The sequence below is a fragment of the Phyllobates terribilis genome, unplaced genomic scaffold, assembly GCF_046119375.1.
Source record: "Phyllobates terribilis strain yellow unplaced genomic scaffold, ASM4611937v1 Scaffold_4__5_contigs__length_816908805, whole genome shotgun sequence".
In the NCBI taxonomy this organism is placed as follows: domain Eukaryota; kingdom Metazoa; phylum Chordata; class Amphibia; order Anura; family Dendrobatidae; genus Phyllobates; species Phyllobates terribilis.
This window is the reverse complement of record NW_027362764.1, coordinates 464,675,693-464,694,663: the sequence shown is the minus strand read 5'-3', so window position 1 is coordinate 464,694,663 and position 18,971 is coordinate 464,675,693. Positions and strand designations below refer to the sequence as shown.

The 18,971-nt window shown below is 42.4% G+C and overlaps 1 protein-coding gene across 1 annotated transcript in view; it reads left to right on the top strand.

Annotated features, from left to right (window-relative positions):
* Positions 1-18,971, top strand: part of LOC141265501 (MARVEL domain-containing protein 3-like) — an 81,339-nt gene that overhangs the window by 54,339 nt on the left and 8,029 nt on the right. The gene's annotated exons all lie outside the window — the stretch shown is intronic.

Sequence of the window (18,971 nt, the reverse complement as noted above, 5' to 3'; positions counted from 1 at the left end):
AACCCAGGATCCCAGCGCTGCAAGGCTTCAGTGCTAACCACTGATCCAATGTGCTGCCGTTCACCCTCTGATATCTAACAGGCAGGAGAAACTTGCACCTACTGCCACTCTATCTTCAGCTCCTTTGTCAGAAACTAATATATTTGGGCAGCCACTCAGTCTACCAAATAAAATTCCTGAGAAGGAAATGGGGGAAGGCTTCGCTCCTGGTACTGGGGCCAGTGCTAATACTATGGCGTCGTACCATAGTTTACTGGAAATATTCCAGGCTGGTAGGAGGCAAGCAGATTCCCACAGAAAAGTACCAGCAGTAATGTTCAGGGACCCGCGCTTGTAGAAGGCAGAGACAACACCGGGAGAAATAGTGGTGGCTGGGGATCGAGTATGGACATGAGGCATGACGTTGTGAAAAGCTTCTGCCTCCACGAGCCTAAAAGGCCACATTTCAAGTGAAAGCAACTTTAGAGGACTTCCTGGGAGAAATGACAGCTGGAGTAGATATGGTTTCCCAAGTCCTTTCACCAAGCTAAAGAATATGGCTGTGGTGAAATACAACTCAGCAAAAAAAGCTGTGGACTGGCTCCATACCGTCCCTGGCCAAATTCACTTGACCACGTGTTTGTGGGTAGGCGGTCCTTCCCAGTAAGTTCACTGGGGAGGGCACGGGTAATGTTGTGGGACCCGTGCTTATGGAAGGCGGAGACGATACCGGGAGAAATAGTGGCGGTTGGGGACCGAGTATTGACACCCGTCCGCCGCCGGCATGAGGCTGTGAAAAGCTTCCGCCTCCACGAGCCTAAAAGGCCCCATTTCAAGTGCAAGCAGCTCCCCAGAAATCTGGCAGTTTAGTATTGCAGCCTGTGGGTGGGTGGGTGGCTGGCTGCATACTTGTGCTTGCATTCCAAGTAACAGAAAACTAAACAGATGGTGGCATCTATCATCATCATGGCCTCACCTCGGCACTATGAACTCTCCTGAAGGAGAAGCCAGGGCCCACCGGAGGAGTCTCCGGTTTTCTGGTGGGTCCGTTCAACCCTGCCGAGAAGCAGCCATGGCTAAGAAAAGTGTGGGGGAAGGTTCCCGGACACTCTAAGGCTGTTTTTTTAATGTGGATCGGACGTGCTTATGCATCTTATTTCTTAAACCAGATTTCAGATCAGGCCATTGCCCAACTCTGTAGTCATGAAATTAAATGCGCAAAGAAAGATGTTTGTGTGTCAAAGCACCACCGAGAAGTGCGAGTTGATGTTGGACGAGCTGCCATTGCTTCTGCAAAAGCTGCTTTAGAGGACTTCCTGGGAGAAATGACACCCAGAGTAGATACGGTTTCCCTCTATGCCAGTCCTTTCACCGAGCTAAAGAATATGGCTGTGGTGAAATACAACTCAGCAAAAAAAGCTGTGGACTGGCTCCGTACCGTCCCTGGCCACATTCACCTGTCCACGTGTTTGTGGTTAGGTGGTCCTTCCCAGTAAGTGCACTGGGGAGGGCATGGGTAATGATGTGGGACCCGTGCTTGTGGAAGGCTGTTATGACACCGGGAGAAACAGTGGCGGCTGGGGACCGAGTATGGACACCCGGCCGCCGCCGGCATGAGGTTATGAAAAGCTTCCGCCTCCACGAGCCTAAAAGGCCACATTTCAAGTGCAAGCAGCTGTCAAAAATTTGGCAGTATAGTATTGCAGCCTGTGGGTGGGTGGCTGGCTGGCTGCATACTTGCTCTTGCATTCCAAGGAATGGGGTAGGGACAACTGAATGCTGCACTGGGACAAGGACGTGGACGGTGATTGTTGCAAGTCTGCAATGACAGGTGCATGGCGGGAGGCATCTTCGCATGCGCCAAGGATCACTTATGATGGGCACACTTTTAGGCAGTGACCTGGGAGTCAGAGATGCTTCCAGAGGTCTTCCAGATGCTGTTCCCATGTCTTTTCAGCACTTTATGCATGTGTCTGATGATGTGTCACACACCACATGGCTAGATAAGGTTGTAAAATGTTAAAATGACATTTCCTGGTGAATGTATTTGTCTTGGTTGAAAGCAATGCAAAAGTGCAAAAACGCATCAAAAACGCTACGTGTGAACATAGCCCAAGGTGTGGAGGAGTATTTATGTTTTTGGTTATTTATTTTGCCTTACATACAAGTCATTACCCTGGAAAGGATGTTCCTTAACATATTTCCCAGGAAAATCCATTTTGGTTTCGTTTTTGTATGTTTTATTGTGAGTCTGTAAAAGTGGCGTAATACTCTGACAACGTTGTTGACAGCAGTGATCTGGGAGTCAGAGATGCTTCCAGGGGTCTTCCCCATGCTGCTCCCATGTCATTTGAGCACTGTTCCCATTGATTTGGGCAATTTTTAGGCCCTCTGCAGACCGCCCGGGGGAGCCGCCGGAAAAATGCTCGAGTTTCCTATAGACTTACATTGGGCTCGTTGCTCGGGTCGAGCACCCAAGTATTCCAATTTGCTCGACCTGAGCAACGAGTACATAAGCATTTTAGTGCTTGCTCATCACTAGATATCACCTGTCAGGTAGATAAAACTTGCTGATCGCTAGGTGTACGACCACTGGGACCTACAATGATCATCGGAATGGGTCATTTTCATCACTAACGGGGAAACTTTTTTTCCCCAGTCCACATAGGAACTGCAGGTTAGATGCCCGATCACTGCTCCATTGCTTCTTTATAGAGCTGCCAAAAGCCTTGATCAGTGCTTGGGAGCCCGATGAGGAATGGATAGAGTGCGGGTCATACATGCTCCGTTCCAACAGGGATAAAAGTCCTCCATTCTGATTAATGGTTGCTGGGGGTCCCAGTAGTCAGACCCCCAGTGATCAACATATTGTCACCTGTTCTGTGGATAGGTAATAACTTGCTCTCACTGGAGATCCCATTTAATAGGGTTTATGATTGGCTATAAGTCATAATCATCAACATTAACTGAAATAAACACTTGAAATAGATCACTCTGTTTGTAATGACTCAATATAATATATGAGTTTCACCTTTTTGCATTGAAGAACTGAAATAAATTAACTTTTTGATTATATTCTAATTTAGTGAGATGCACCTGTGTGTGTGTGTGTGTGTGTGTGTGTGTGTGTGTGTGTGTGTATGTATGTATATACATATATCTCTATTAAACCCCTTTACTGAACCCCTTTTAATATTAATAACATACATATGTACAATATATTATAAAAAAGTGTGTGTATGTATATATATATATATATATATATATATACAGTACAGACCAAAAGTTTGGAAACACCTTCTCATTTAAAGATTTTTCTGTATTTTCTTCACTATGAAAATTGTACATTCACACTGAAGGCATCAAAACTATGAATTAACACATGTGGAATTATATACGTAACAAAAAAGTGTGAAACAACTGAAAATATGTCTTATATTCTAGGTTCTTCAAAGTAGCCACCTTTTGCTTTGATGACTGCTTTGCACACTCTTGGCATTCTCTTGATGAGCTTCAAGAGGTAGTCACCGGAAATTGTCTTCCAACAATCTTGAAGGAGTTCCCAGAGATGCTTAGCACTTGTTGGCCCTTTTGCCTTCACTCTGCGGTCAAGCTCACCCCAAACCATCTCGATTGGGTTCAGGTCTGGAGACTGTGGAGGCCAGGTCATCTGGAGTAGCACCCCATCACTCTCCTTCTTGGTCAAATAGCCCTTACACAGCCTGGAGGTGTATTTTGGGTCATTGTCCTGTTGAAAAATAAATAATGGTCCAACTAAACGCAAACCGGATAGAATAGCATGCCGCTGCAAGATGCTGTGGTAGCCATGCTGGTTCAGTATGCCTTCAATTTTGAATAAATCCCCAACAGTGTCACCAGCAAAGCATCCCCACACCATCACACCTCTTCCTCCATGCTTCACGGTGGGAACCAGGCATGTAGAGTCCATCCGTTCACCTTTTCTGCGTCGCACAAAGACACGGTGGTTGGAACCAAAGATCTCAAATTTGGACTCATCAGACCAAAGCACAGATTTCCACTGGTGTAATGTCCATTCCTTGTGTTCTTTAGCCCAAACAAGTCTCTTCTGCTTGTTGCCTGTCCTTAGCAGTGGTTTCCTAGCAGCTATTTTACCATGAAGGCCTGCTGCTCAAAGTCTCCTCTTAACAGTTGTTGAAGAGATATGTCTGCTGCTAGAACTCTGTGTGGCATTGACCTGGTCTCTAATCTGAGCTGCTGTTAACCTGCGATTTCTGAGGCTGGTGACTCGGATAAACTTATCCTCAGAAGCAGAGGTGACTCTTGGTCTTCCTTTCCTGAGGCGGTCCTCATGTGAGCCAGCTTCTTTGTAGCGCTTGATTGTTTTTGCAACTGCACTTGGGGACACTTTCAAAGTTTGCCCAATTTTTCAGACTGACTGACCTTCATTTCTTAAAGTAATGATGGCCACTCGTTTTTCTTTACTTAGCTGTTTTCTTCTTGCCATAATACAAATTCTAACAGTCTATTCAGTAGGACTATCAGCTGTGTATCCACCAGACTTCTGCACAACACAACTGATGGTCCCAACCCCATTTATAAGGCAAGAAATCCCACTTATTAAACCTGACAGGGCACACCTGTGAAGTGAAGACCATTTCCGGTGACTACCTCTTGAAGCTCATCAAGAGAATGCCAAGAGTGTGCAAAGCAGTCATCAAAGCAAAAGGTGGCTACTTTGAAGAATCTAGAATATAAGACATATTTTCAGTTGTTTCACACTTTTTTGTTACGTATATAATTCCACATGTGTTAATTCATAGTTTTGATGCCTTCAGTGTGAAAGTACAATTTTCATAGTCATGAAAATACAGAAAAATCTTTAAATGAGGTGTGTCCAAACTTTTGGTCTGTACTGTATGTGTATATATATATAATAATGTAAGAATTTTAAACCTCTTTAACCCCTTCAAGACCTTGGATGTACGTATAGGTACGTCCAAGGTCGTGTCCCTTCCTTTGATGTGGACTCCGGTGCTGAGCCTGCATTTTTCCCAGCACATGACAGCTGTCATGTGCCTCTAACAGCTGCGGGTGGATCTCGACACCCTCTAACAGCTCGGGTGGCTGTTAATAAGTTAAATGCTGCTGACAATCTCTGACAGCGGCATTTAACAAGCGCCGATCAGAAGCGTCAAAAGACACGCACATCGGCGCCTTTCACGTGAAGTCCTGAAGCCCTGCTATGTGTAGCACAGGCGATCAGATGATTGCAGCTTAAAGTCTCCTAATGGGACTATTGAAGAAAGTAAAAAGTTTAAAAAAAATAAATACGTTTTTAATAATATTGAAAAAATAAAGAAAAAAACAAGTTCAAATCACCCCCAATTGCCCCATTCAAAACAAAGCAATTTACAAAAATAAAAATTAGACATATTTAGTGTCGCTGTGTTTAGAAATGTCCGATCTATCAAAATATAAACAAAATTAATCCAATTGATAAATGCGTAACGAGAAAAGAATCAAAACGCCAGAATTACATTTTTTTGGCCACTGCAACATTGCAATAAAATGCAATAACAGACAATCAAAACATTGTGTCTACCCCAAAATAGTAGCAATAAAAACGTCAGCTCAGGGCGCAAAAAATGAGTCCTTACCCAGACCCAGATCCTGAAAAATGGAAACGCTACAGGGGCTCGGAAAATGGCGAGAAAAGCAATTTTTTTTTTTTTCTTACAAATTTCGGATTTTTTTTTTTTCACGACTTAAATAAAAATTAACTTATACATATTTGGTATCTGCAAACTCATAATGACCTGGAGAATCATAATGGCAGGTCAGTTTTAGCATTTAGTGAACGTGGTAAATAAAAAAAAATAAAAAATTAGTGAAATTGCACTTTTCTTGCAATTTCACCGTACTTGAATTTCTTTCCCGTTTTCCAGTATGCTATATGGTAAAATCAATGGTGTCGTTCAAAAGTACAACTCGTCCCGCAAACAACAAGCCTCACACGGCCATATTGATGGAAAAATAAAAAAGTTCTTCCTCTGGGAAGAAGGGAAGCAAAAAACGAAGGTGCAAAAATGGAAAACTGCAAGGTGGTGAAGGGGTTAATAATAGTCTTCTTTGAATGCAATCTTTTATAGTTTTTAAAATATATTATTTCACATAGGAAGTTTAGTAGCTGTAAATATATTACATGCCTATAGTTGTACTGGTTCTGAGACAGTCTCCTTATAATCCAAAGCTTCAGCTGCAGATGGTTGTTGTTTTTCACTACATCACATTACTGTGCAATACCTACTGTAAAAACTACAATTACCAGAATGCAATTCACCAAAACCAGATTTTAAAAGAGACTGAGTAGGCAAGGAATATTGGAGGACTTCAGCATAAAAGGCTAAAAAAGTGGAGCTAGGGGATATTATACAGGTTGAATACATTTCTCCGCTGTCCTTAGTGGCAGCTCCCTGCATAATCATTTCTTATTGAGCTCAATGGGAGCTGTATAAATCTCTTTGCAGTGAGCTCCCTCTAGTGGAAGCTGCAGGTTAAAATTTTATCATGTTAATTCTGAACATTTGTAAGTAATAATCACAATACAGTAATTACATTTTTACAAATGCTAACACTGACCTATAAACCATGCTGTGTAGAAAACACCTTGCTATGTAAATTATGTAGAAAGTGGCAAACGGGGGATATTTTTCTGAATCCATAGTGACCAACAAGACACTTGAAACTCCACTTTAGGATTTGTGTGTTTGCCCTTTTGTAATAATAGGATTAGTAGAAGGTTAGTAATGCTAAATACAGTATTTGCAAAAAAGATTATGCAAAGTGTAAAATGGTGTTTAAGGGTGAATACTTGTAACCTGGATCGATATTTCCTTTGGTAATTCCCCCAATATCCAATTTCATATGCATCATTAAAACTCCTAGTTTGAAGATTTATGGTTCAAGAACAAATAAAAATAACTTCAAAACATACGACAACATAAGACTCCAGCAACAGGTTGAGAAAGCTGAAACGAGTGTTTTTCTGCAAAACATCTTGTTTTTCCAGCTATATTTTTTATTTTCAGCACGATGTACAATACAAAGTTATATTGTGGTACCGTGTTAGCCAGAAAAATCAATGTAAATACTTTTATGCCCAAAAATGACAAAAGTATTCTCGGAGTGATACCTTCATTGGCTAACCATAAAAAATATATATATGCAAGCTTTCAGATCACAGAGGCTCCTTCTTCAGGCAAGATTACAAAATACAGCACCTTTGTGATATTGCCTGATGAAGGAGCCTCTGTGCTCTGAATGCTTGTATATATATATTTTTTCTGGTTAGCCAATAAAGGTATCATTACGAGAATACTGTTGTCATTTTTGGGCATAAAAGTATTTACATCATTTATTTTCAGCACAAACTGTTTCTGTTTCAGTCACAAATACATATCCAGAGTAGACAGATAGGAATTGCTAGAAAACTGTTGTCCCTTCTGTATCACCTTCTGCTTTCAATCAATCATTTCTGTGTGATTCTTGATCATGATTGATCAGCCATGATTGCTGTCTGTTCAGCTTACAAATGGATCTTTGTGGGTCCAATTGACTTCTGAAAAATAGTCTTCTAGGGTGCTGCCAGGGTTTTTGCCATCAGAAATAATGACAGGCATCATAAAAGTGTGAATGCAGTCTTATATGTCATTTTGATTTTCCTTTTTTTTTCTCCTGGTTTGGGCTAATAAACTGTATCAAAATTTGACATTGTGAACAGACCCTTAAGGTTCTTAGTCTCATACATTTTTCAGCACATCATGTATTGAAATTATAATTTGACAGAGGAGCCAGAGGATGTAAATGCTCATATTTCCGCTGAGTCAGACCTTAATCTCAGTAATAATGGAATATTGGCATATTTCCCTGGTAATAAGGATGGCTGAGGCATCATTGTAATTTAAATGATATTAAAATTTGAAAGGCAGTCATTGCTGGACAATATATTTAAAGGAAACCTGTCTGCAAAGTTGTGGCTATTAAACCGCTTACAAGATGCTAAACATGCCCTTGTTGAAATTGGTGATTTACTAAGAAGGGAGAACGTAAAGTTCTGAAATCTTCGTTTGGTGCTCAGCAGTAGTCATCTGGGCGGTGCTGCAGCGCTGACTAGTCACAGGGAGCTCTCTGTTAGCCGACCCACTCCTCCATGGTTAACAGCTCTCCCAGGCAGTTAGGGCCAAATTCACATGTGCTGCAGGATATTATTTGAGCTACAGAGGGCATGGTAACAGCACTGGGACTCGCCACCCCAGCAGTACCTCTCAGGATTATTGCTAAGTGGCATTTTCCAGTTTTATTATTTCATTTTTTTCCTTTCTAGTACACTGTGTGCAAAAGTATTGTAATCATATCATCATTTTATGCAGATTTTCTGACTCCAAGCTGTATAAACTTATTGGTTTGAAGCAATGCATTTGTGTCATTAGGGAGGCGGTGGCCTAAGAATATCACCACCCTATCAAGGTGTGCAGAATTATTAGGCAGCTTGTTTTCCTCAGGCAAAATGGACCAAAAAAAGGATGTATCTGACTCTGAAAAGTCAAAAATTGTAACTTCTTACAGAGGGATGCAGCACTCTTGAAATTGCTAACCTATCGGGCTGTGATCACAGAACCATCAAAGGTTTTGTTGCAAATAGTTAGCAGGGTCTCTTTTGAGAAAAAGAAACTAACATTAACTGCCAAAGACTTGAGAAGAATCAAACGTTAAGCGACCAGAGACCCATTATCCTCCAATTCCATCATATTCCAGAACTTCAACCTCCCTGGAGCGCCAAGAAGTACAAGGCGTTCAGAGCTCAGAGACATGGCCAAGGTAAGGAAGGCTGAACCCGACCACCACTGAACAAGACTCAGAAGCTGAAACGTCAAGACTGGACCAAGAAATATCTGAAGACAGATTTTTCAAAGGTTTTATGGACTGATGAGATGAGTCACTTTTGTCGGACCAGATGGATGGATCAGTAATGGGCGCAGACCTCCACTTCGACTTAGATGCCAGCAAGGTGGAGGTGGGGTACTGCTGTGGGCTGGTATTATTAAAGGGGTGGTCCGAAGTCAAATTAAATTTCAACTTAAATCCCTATCTATTTAGTGCCACAGCCTAAGCTATTTTCTAATATACTCGTATTAAAATTCCCTAATGTTCCCTAACTACACTATCTAGCTGACATTCTATTTTTTTCCTATTTCCTGTGTGATAATGCTTGTGCAAGCTGGGATTCTCAAATGAAGCATCATCAGAGCAGGGTTCAGAGACTGCAATCACTGCCACAGCCTTTGCCCCTTCCCTGAAAGAAGCGCCATCAGAGCGGTGTCATAATACCCAGCATACAGAAGACCAGTGACGTCAAAAGCTGTGGAGGCACTCCTGCATGTCGGATATTCTTACACCCCTGTTGCTGGCTGATTATTTCTAATCTGGGCCGGCAACAGAGCGGGCGCTGTCACTGTGCACAATTCACAGGTAGGGATACAGCAGGGATGAGCACAACCCCTGAAAAATGCGTCACTGATGACACTGTTATGTTCTGCTACCAGAGCTAAGGAAAGAGGGGAGATCTGTCCCTACGATAGAACTCAGCTGAATCCCTACGATGTAACAGGGAACCTGATCCTGCGATCAGACCTGCTAAAGTCCTAAGCTAGTCTGTACGAAGACCTATAGATGTGGGGGAGGAATCCCTACAAGTACTAAGGACTGGGAGGAATATGGGACACCTCCTAACAGAAATAGTAGCAGACAGACGAACAAACAAAATATATAGAACATAGAGGTCAGTAAACCAAGCAAACTAACAGAGCAAGACACAGAGCACAGGCTAGCTAGAAAGTAGTTATACAATGAAGTCCAGCAAAGCCAGAAGGGCGGAGCAGGATTAAATAGGCCAACAAGGTCATGTGACCAGCAAAGGAAAAAAAAACCTAACAGCAAGGTTCTAACAGTACCCCCCCTTCTAAGAGGATCCTCCGGATCCCCTAGGACCAGGCTTATCAGGAAATCTCCTGTGAAACGCTCTGATAAGTCTGGACGCGGAAACATTATCTGACCTCACCCAAGAGTTATCCTCGGGTCCGAAACCTTTCCAGGCCACAAGATACTGCAAACTACCTCTATACCGTCTAGAGTCAAGGATGCGAGAAATTTCATATTCCCCGTCCTCCACCACCGGAGGAACAGAGGCAGAGGCGTCACCATCCGACACAACAGCTTTTTTTAACAGAGAGACATGAAAGACCGGATTAATTCTCCAGGAGGTAGGAACCTCCAACCTAACAGCAGATTGGTTGACAACCTGAAGCACCTTAAAGGGCCCTACAAACTTGGGACCCAATTTCTTAGAAGGAATCCTCAACCGCAGATTCCTAGAGGACAACCAAACCATGTCACCAACAGCGAACAAAACCTCCTGTCGTTTCCTATCAAAGTAGTCTTTAGATTTTCTGTTGGCCTCCTGAAGATTACCACGCACATCCGTCCAAACTCTTTCCAAATCACCGGAAAAATTCTCCTCCTCAGGCACGGCAGATCCCAACTTGGAGAACGACCCAAACGACGGATGTCTCCCAGAACAACAAAAAAAAGGCGAACAACCAGCAGAAGAAGATGTATGATTGTTCAGAGCAAATTCGGCAAGTGGCAGAAACTCAGACCACCCCTCTTGATTGTCTGCCACAAAACAACGCAAGAACTGCTCAACATCCTGGTTTTTCCTTTCTGTCGGGCCATTAGATTCAGGATGATATCCGGACGAAAACGACAAATGAATTCCCAACCTGTCACAAAAGGCACGCCAAAAACGAGCCACGAACTGAGGACCCCTATCAGAAACAATGTCAGTAGGAACGCCATGAAGTCTGACAATTTCCTTGACAAAGGCCTTAGCGAGAGTTTTAGCGCAGGGCAGTTTGATGAAGGGAACCAAGTGACACATCTTGCTAAAACGGTCCACGACCACCCAGATGACAGTAAAACCCTCAGAGGGGGGAAGGTCAGTTATAAAGTCCATAGCCAAATGTGTCCAAGGAGCACTGGGGACCTCCAAAGGACAAAGCAACCCCGCAGCAGGAGTATGTGAGGACTTAGATCTAGCACATACAGTACATTGGCGTACCCACTTAATGACTTCCTTCTGCCATCCAGGCCACCAAAAACTGCGACCCACCAGTCTCTTGGTCTCAGAGATTCCGGGATGACCTGCCAACCGAGATTCGTGACACTCAACAAACAAATCTCTCCTAAAGGTCCCAGGCACAAACAACCTCCCATGAGGAGTGTTAGATGGGGCATTCTCCTGAGCTTTAAGAATCTCATCTTCCAAAACGGAGTCTAAAGCAGCTATCACAACACCTTCTTGTAAAATGTTTTCCTCTTTCTCAGCACCGACTATGGGAGAAAACCTGCGAGACAAGGCATCCGCCTTAACATTCTTAGTACCAGGGATGTAAGTAACGGAGAAATTAAACCGCGAGAAAAACAGTGCCCACCTAGCCTGACGGGCATTCAGGCGCTTGGCAGCGTCAAGATATATCAGATTTTTATGATCCGTAAGAACCTGAACGGGAAATTCCGCACCTTCCAAGAAGTGGCGCCAGTGTTCAAATGCGAGTTTAATAGCCAATAATTCCCGATTACCAATATCGTAATTCAATTCAGTCTCCGAAAATTTTTTTGAAAAAAAGGCACAGGGATGTAATCCATCACCGTTATCCTGAGACAATACTGCGCCAACCCCCACAGAGGAAGCATCAACCTCAACCAAAAACGGCCTAGTAACATCAGGCTGCATAAGGATGGGAGCAGAGGTGAACCTCTCCTTGAGATACACAAAAGCTTCAATGGCCTCAGAAGACCACTGAACCGCATCAGCACCTTTCCTGGTGAGATCAGTCAGAGGTTTGACAATACTAGAAAAATTTTTTATGAATTTTCTATAGTAATTGGCGAAACCCAAAAACCTCTGTATCGATTTCAAACCAATAGGCCTAGGCCATTCCTGCACAGCCTGAACCTTAACCGGATCCATCTCAAAACCTTTGCTGGAGATAATGTAGCCCAAAAAACTAATTCTCTGTACAGCGAACTCACATTTCTCCAGCTTAGCAAAAAGCGAATTGTCCATTAATAACTGTAATACCTCACGCACGCTCCGCCAATGAGACTCCAGATCTGGCGAATAAATCAAAATGTCATCCAAATACACAACCACATTTTTACCGATCAAAGGTCTAAGGATGTCATTAATCAGATTCTGAAAAAATGCAGGAGCATTAGTAAGACCAAAAGGCATAACCAGATTCTCAAAATGACCCACAGGAGTGTTAAAAGCAGTCTTCCATTCATCACCCTCCTTCATGCGCAACAGATTGTATGCCCCCTTAAGGTCAATTTTAGAGAACCACTTGGCCCCCAATAACTGGTTAAACAGATCAGGAATCAATGGCAGTGGGTAAGGATTGCGTACCGTAATTTTGTTAATCTCACGAAAATCCAGACAAGGACGTAAACCGCCGTCCTTTTTTTTTACAAAAAAAAATCCAACCGCCACAGGAGACTTAGAGGGCCTAATGTGACCGGCGGCCAAACTTGTCTGTATGTATTCCTCCAAAGCCTTCCTCTCAGGAATAGTAAGGTTAAATAAACGACTTTTAGGAAGAGTCGCTCCAGGGACAAATTCAATAGAACAATCATAGTCTCTATGGGGAGGCAAAACCTGCGATTCCTTCTCAGAAAAAACTCTCCAAAAATCCTGAATAGGAACAGGCAATTCTCCCCTATCCAAAGCTGCAATACGCCCATTACAACACTTGTCATAACATTTATGGCTCCAGGATTTAATTTCACTGGTAGACCAATCCAGTACAGGATTGTGAAATTTTAACCAGGGCAAACCCAATATTACTGGAGAAGGCAAGTTATTCAACACTACCAAATCCAATTTCTCATGGTGAACACCATTAATAGTGAGAGGAAATTCACTGACCTTGAGAGTAATATTCTTCAAAGGGGAGCCATCCACAGAAACCACAGCAATGGGGGATGATAAAGGTTCAGGTTTTAAATTGAGTTTTTCCACGAATCCCCCATCAATTACATTCAGTGTAGACCCGCAATCAACAAACACCCGAAATTCCATTAATTTTTCCTGAGCAATCGTGGAAGCAGCTAAAAATATACCCTTGGAATTTAAACAGGCAATACGGGCGTGACTGACCATTTTTTTTTCTTTCTTCATACGAAGCTCACAGCCTTTAATCGCAATACGGGCGTGACTGACCATTTTTTTTTCTTTCTTCATACGAAGCTCACAGCCTTTAATCAAATGACCAGATTTTCCGCAATAGAAACACAAGCCTTTCGAAAAACGACGGTCTTTTTCTTGAGAGCGAGGTGCCACCGATCCAATCTCCATCGGTTCACCACTGTTAGTACACACATTATCATAACCAGAAACTGACATAGCAGAGGATTTGCTCTCATTAACCCTAGCACGCAGTCTTCTATCCACCCGTATAGCTAATTGCATAGCCTGTTGCAAATCCTCAGGTGTAGGATAAGCAATTAGCAGGTCTTTAACCCTTTCACTGAGCCCAGCAAGAAATAGACTTTTCAGAGCAGAATCGTTCCACCCTGTTTGAGTGGACCAACGACGAAAATGAGTACAATATTTTTCGACATTACCTGATCCTTGTTTTAGACGTCTCAACTCAGTCTCAGCTGATGCGACACGGTCAGGATCATCATATAATAGTCCTAAAGCAGAAAAAAAACTATCCACTGATCTGAAGCATGTATCACTAGGTTGCAAAGAAAAGGCCCACTCCTGAGGCTCTTTGCGCAAAAGTGACATTATGAACCCTACGCGCTGGGATTCATCCCCAGAGGACTTGGGTCTCAAACGAAAATACAATAAGCAAGCATTTTTAAATGAAAAAAATTCTCGATGTTCACCAAAAAATAAATCCGGCAAACATACCTTAGGCTCCAAGAAATATGCTCCAGGACAGTTACTCACGTGCTGACGGAGCTCGGCCACTTCCAGAGAGAGTCCCTGCAGGTGTTTAGCCAAATCCTGAACCGACACCATGATGGAACAAAAAAAAAATCTTTCCTTAGAGAATTTGCTGGCTGGACTTACTGTTATGTTCTGCTACCAGAGCTAAGGAAAGAGGGGAGATCTGTCCCTACGATAGAACTCAGCTGAATCCCTACGATGTAACAGGGAACCTGATCCTGCGATCAGACCTGCTAAAGTCCTAAGCTAGTCTGTACGGAGACCTATAGATGTGGGGGAGGAATCCCTACAAGTACTAAGGACTGGGAGGAATATGGGACACCTCCTAACAGAAATAGTAGCAGACAGACGAACAAACAAAATATATAGAACATAGAGGTCAGTAAACCAAGCAAACTAACAGAGCAAGACACAGAGCACAGGCTAGCTAGAAAGTAGTTATACAATGAAGTCCAGCAAAGCCAGAAGGGCGGAGCAGGATTAAATAGGCCAACAAGGTCATGTGACCAGCAAAGGAAAAAAAAACCTAACAGCAAGGTTCTAACAGACACTCCATTTCAGGGAGGGGGCAGGGACTGTGACAGTGACCACAGCTGTTGCCCCCTGCTCTGATGACGCTTTGCTTGAATATCCCAGCAAGCAAAAAAAAAATAGAATCGCACTTAGTGTAGCTCGGGAACAGTAGAGAATTTTGAATACAAAATACAATTTTATTAGAAAATAGCTGAGATTATTGCACTAAATATGTAGGGATTTAGAATGAAATTTAGTTGGACTTTGGACCACCCCTTTAAGGATGAGCTAGTTGGACCTTTTCAAGTTGAAGATGGGCTCAAAATCAACTTGCAAACCTACAGCCAGTTTTTAGAAGACACATTCTTTAAGGTACAGGAAATAGTTTTCATGTTTCAAGATAACCATGATTTTTATGCAAAACAATGCTCCATTGTATGCATTATCATTATTTATATAGCACCATTGATTCCATGGCGCTGTACATAAGAAAGGGTTACATACCAAATACAGATATCACTTACAGTAAACAAACTAACAATGATAGACTGGTACAGAGAGAAGGGGACCCTGCCCTAGCGGGCTTACAATCTACAAAGGATGGGCGAGGAAACAGTAGGTGAGGGTAGAGCTGGTCGTGCAGAGGTATGGTGGAGCGGTGGTTACTGCAGGTTGTAGGCTTGTCGGAAGATGTGGATCTTCAGGTTCCTTTTGAAGGTTTCCACGGTAGGCGAGAGTCTGATATGTTGGGGTAGAGAGTTCCAGGGTAAGGGGGATGCACAGGAGAAATCTTGTAACCGATTGTGGTAATAGGAGATAAGAGGGGAGTAGAGAAGTAGATCTTGTGAAGATCGGCGGTTGCGAGTAGGTAGGTACTGGGAGACTAGGTCACAGATGTATGAGGGAGACAGGTTGTGGATGGCTTTGTATGCCAGGGTTAGGGTCTTGAACTTGAGTCTCTGGGCAATGGGTAGCCAGTGAAGGGATTGACCAGAGGGGAGAGGCCGAGGAGTAGCAGGGGGACAGGTGGATTAGTCGGGCTGCAGTGTTTAGGATAGATTGAAGGGGTGTGAGAGTGTTAGAAGGGAGGCCACAGAGCAGGAGGTTGCAGTAGTCGAGGCAAGAGATGAAGGCATGGACTAGAGTTTTTGCAGAGTCTTTGCTGAGGAATGTGCGGATCCGGGAGATATTTTTGAGTTGGAGTCGGCAGGAAGTGGAAAGAGCTTGGATATGTGGTTTCAAGGAGAAGTCAGCATCCAGGGTCACCCTGATGCAGCGAGCTTGTGGGACTGGGGAGAGTAGGCAGCCATTAACTTTGATTGATAAGTCGGATGGGGGGATTGAGTGAGGTGGGACTGTGGAGAGTAGGCAGCCATTATCTTTGATTGATAAGTCGGATGGGGGGGTTGAGTGAGGTGGGGGAAAAATTATGAATTCAGTTTTATCCATATTAAGTTTTAGAAATCTAGCAGAGAAGAAGGATGAAATAGCGGACACACATTGTGGGATTCTGGTTAGTAAGGAGTTGATATCGGGTCCAGAGAGGTAGATCTGTGTGTCATCAGTATAGAGGTGATACTGAAAGCCATGAGACTCTATGAGTTGTCCCAGGCCGAAGGTGTAGATGGAGAAGAGCAGGGGCCCTAGAACTGAGCCTTGGGGGACACCGACAGATAGGGGGCGAGATGAGGAGGTGGTGTGTGAGTGGGAGACACTGGAAGCCTGTGCTAGCATTTCTTCTGCGGTGTTGCTATCAGTGTGTCAAGAGAGGGAGAAGAGGGTTGCATTGACAATCCAACACAATGGGCAGCACTTTAAACACATTTTACAAGTGGTCATAAACTTGTAAAAAAATAATGAAAGAATAAAGTTACATTAAAACCAAGCACACCATTGTTTTTCTTATGAAATTCTCAATAAGTTTGATGTGTCACATGACCCTCTTCCCATTGAAAAAAATAAAGTTGGATCCAAAATGGCCGACTTCAAAATGGCCACCATGGTCACCACCCATCTGGAAAAGTTTTTCCCCCTCCCATATACTAATGTGCCACAAACAGAAAGTTGATATCACCAACCATTCCCATTTAATTTAGGTGTATCCATATAAATGGCCCACCCTGTAGATTTATGGTGAGGGAAAACATTCGTCTATGGATGGAAGACTTATTAATGTTATTGAAAAGACGGGTGGCTATATTAATCACTGACATATATTTTTTTAAATGTCAGAAATTTATATTGTATATTTTGAGTTGTTTGGTAATTATTTTCAATTTAACAGATGAAAATTGTCAAGGACACACCAGGGGAAATCATGCATATCCCACTGCTGCCACCAAATTGTTAGGGGAACACAGTCAGCCACCTCCAATCGTCAGGACAGTTACGCAATTGAGTGACGAGTTATGGATGAGACCATGGCTGTGTTCACTACTAGGCCAGTTATTGGGGAACTCAAAGTGAGCATATAGTATATACATATCAGATTCACTGCCAAACTACCTGCCACCACCAATTGTTTATACAGGCCGATTGGACACCCATTACAGATAGGGTATTGCTTCAGGGAGCGGTTTATAGAGCAAGAGGAACAAAGCTATTACATTAGAAATGTACTAAACCTGATGTTGCAGAGTTGGCTCTGTCTCTTATGAAGGGAAGCTCTTCGTTTCTGGGGGGTAAAGGTACAGAAACACAGCACACTGTGTCACACAGGACTGACACTGATCATAGTTCAGCATTTGCTTTTATTAACCAAAGTCACACCCACATACCTCACCTTCGGTTACTCATAACAGGGCTAGTCAGGGATGGGGCTAGTTCTTTTAGAACATTATGGGATCCCCAACTTCCACAATATCTTCACCACTGGAAGTCCCAATCAGGAGATATTACTGTCATGTTTACTATCACTATTATACCTTTCTATAGATAAGAGACATGGCATGGATAGCCTCATCCATCTCTCCGATATTAATTTAGAGGTGTTGCCGTAACTGTCCAGTGATGTAAGACAATACGTTATGTTCGCCACTTCGTAATGACTCAGAAAATATGTCTTTCATAACTGTAGGACCTGTTCATAAAAAAATCCCAATATTCATAACTGCAATAAAGGAGCTCAAAGTAATCTGCTTTCCTTTGTGTTCAATATAAGGCTAGAGGTGATAGGTTATCTCTACCAGCCATAAATCTGTCATCCCAAAATTCCTGTCAGCCCTGCCTGGTCTGCGATCCATCAAATAAACCTTTTTAATTACCTGTTCACATCAGGGGGTTCCCCTTGCACTGATGTCATCTGGAGGTCATAACCTTGCTTCAATATTCACTATCAACTATAAAATGGCTTATAGATTTTACAATTACATCTATGACAAAAATAAATAGTTGAAATGGGAAAACGTACATTTTTCATTTAGTAAATATATTCATCTCACTAATAGTTGTCTAATAATTCTGCACACATAGATATTCTCCTTAGAAAGACAAAACCTCACTTTTACTTTGCTAAATATTCAGGTTTTAGGTAAATTAACCTTTTGGATTGATGACAGCACTGTAGTTGTTCAATAATTTAAATTAATAATCAAAAAAACAAATTACCTAATAATTGTGCACACAGTAAATAACTAGCTATTATAATGGTCAAACAAGACTGTATGACACCTCTATTTTAATAGCATTTAGTACAAAATAACCTCTCAGCAATCCTTATTACTAGGGAAACATACCAATATTGTGGTGTAAGCATTTTACAGAAAAGGAAGTATGGCTCAGCTGAAATACCAATGAATTTTGAATGACCATTTTTCATCCCGTTACTGCTCCGTCAAATTATAATTTCGAAATAAGATTTACCGAGAGTGCATAAAGTGTGAACCCGAAGCCTGCGATGAGACTGGCTCTCCCATACACAGGAGCGCTCGTTCTACCAAGTGCTCCTTGTTCTCTATGACAGCGTTGTCGCCAGACATACCTGGTGGCAGATTATCTCCAGGGGACAATACGATCAGCAGTACAAAATTGGACATGCCAGATTGATATTTCCCTGACAATAAATTGTCCAAAGCTCCCATACTCATTAGAATATTGGCCAAATTTGTCGATATCTGTGGGTTTGGTCAACATTAGTCTAATGAGCATTAGGGGATAAAGATATCGGAATTATAGATAACCATCATAAATAAAATCTAGGCGTCACTAGGTCACTCTGTAGACACTAACACCATAGGTAGAAACCATAGTGAATTTGTGACATGTCATATATTTACATCCACTTGACATTTAATCATAGTCCACGTTCACTCTCTTTGGTCAGTTTGGATCACTACTATACAGTATTTCAATTATGTGAAATGTCAGGGTAATAAAAGAGGCAATTATTTATTTCAGCGTTTATTATCCATCACATTACCAG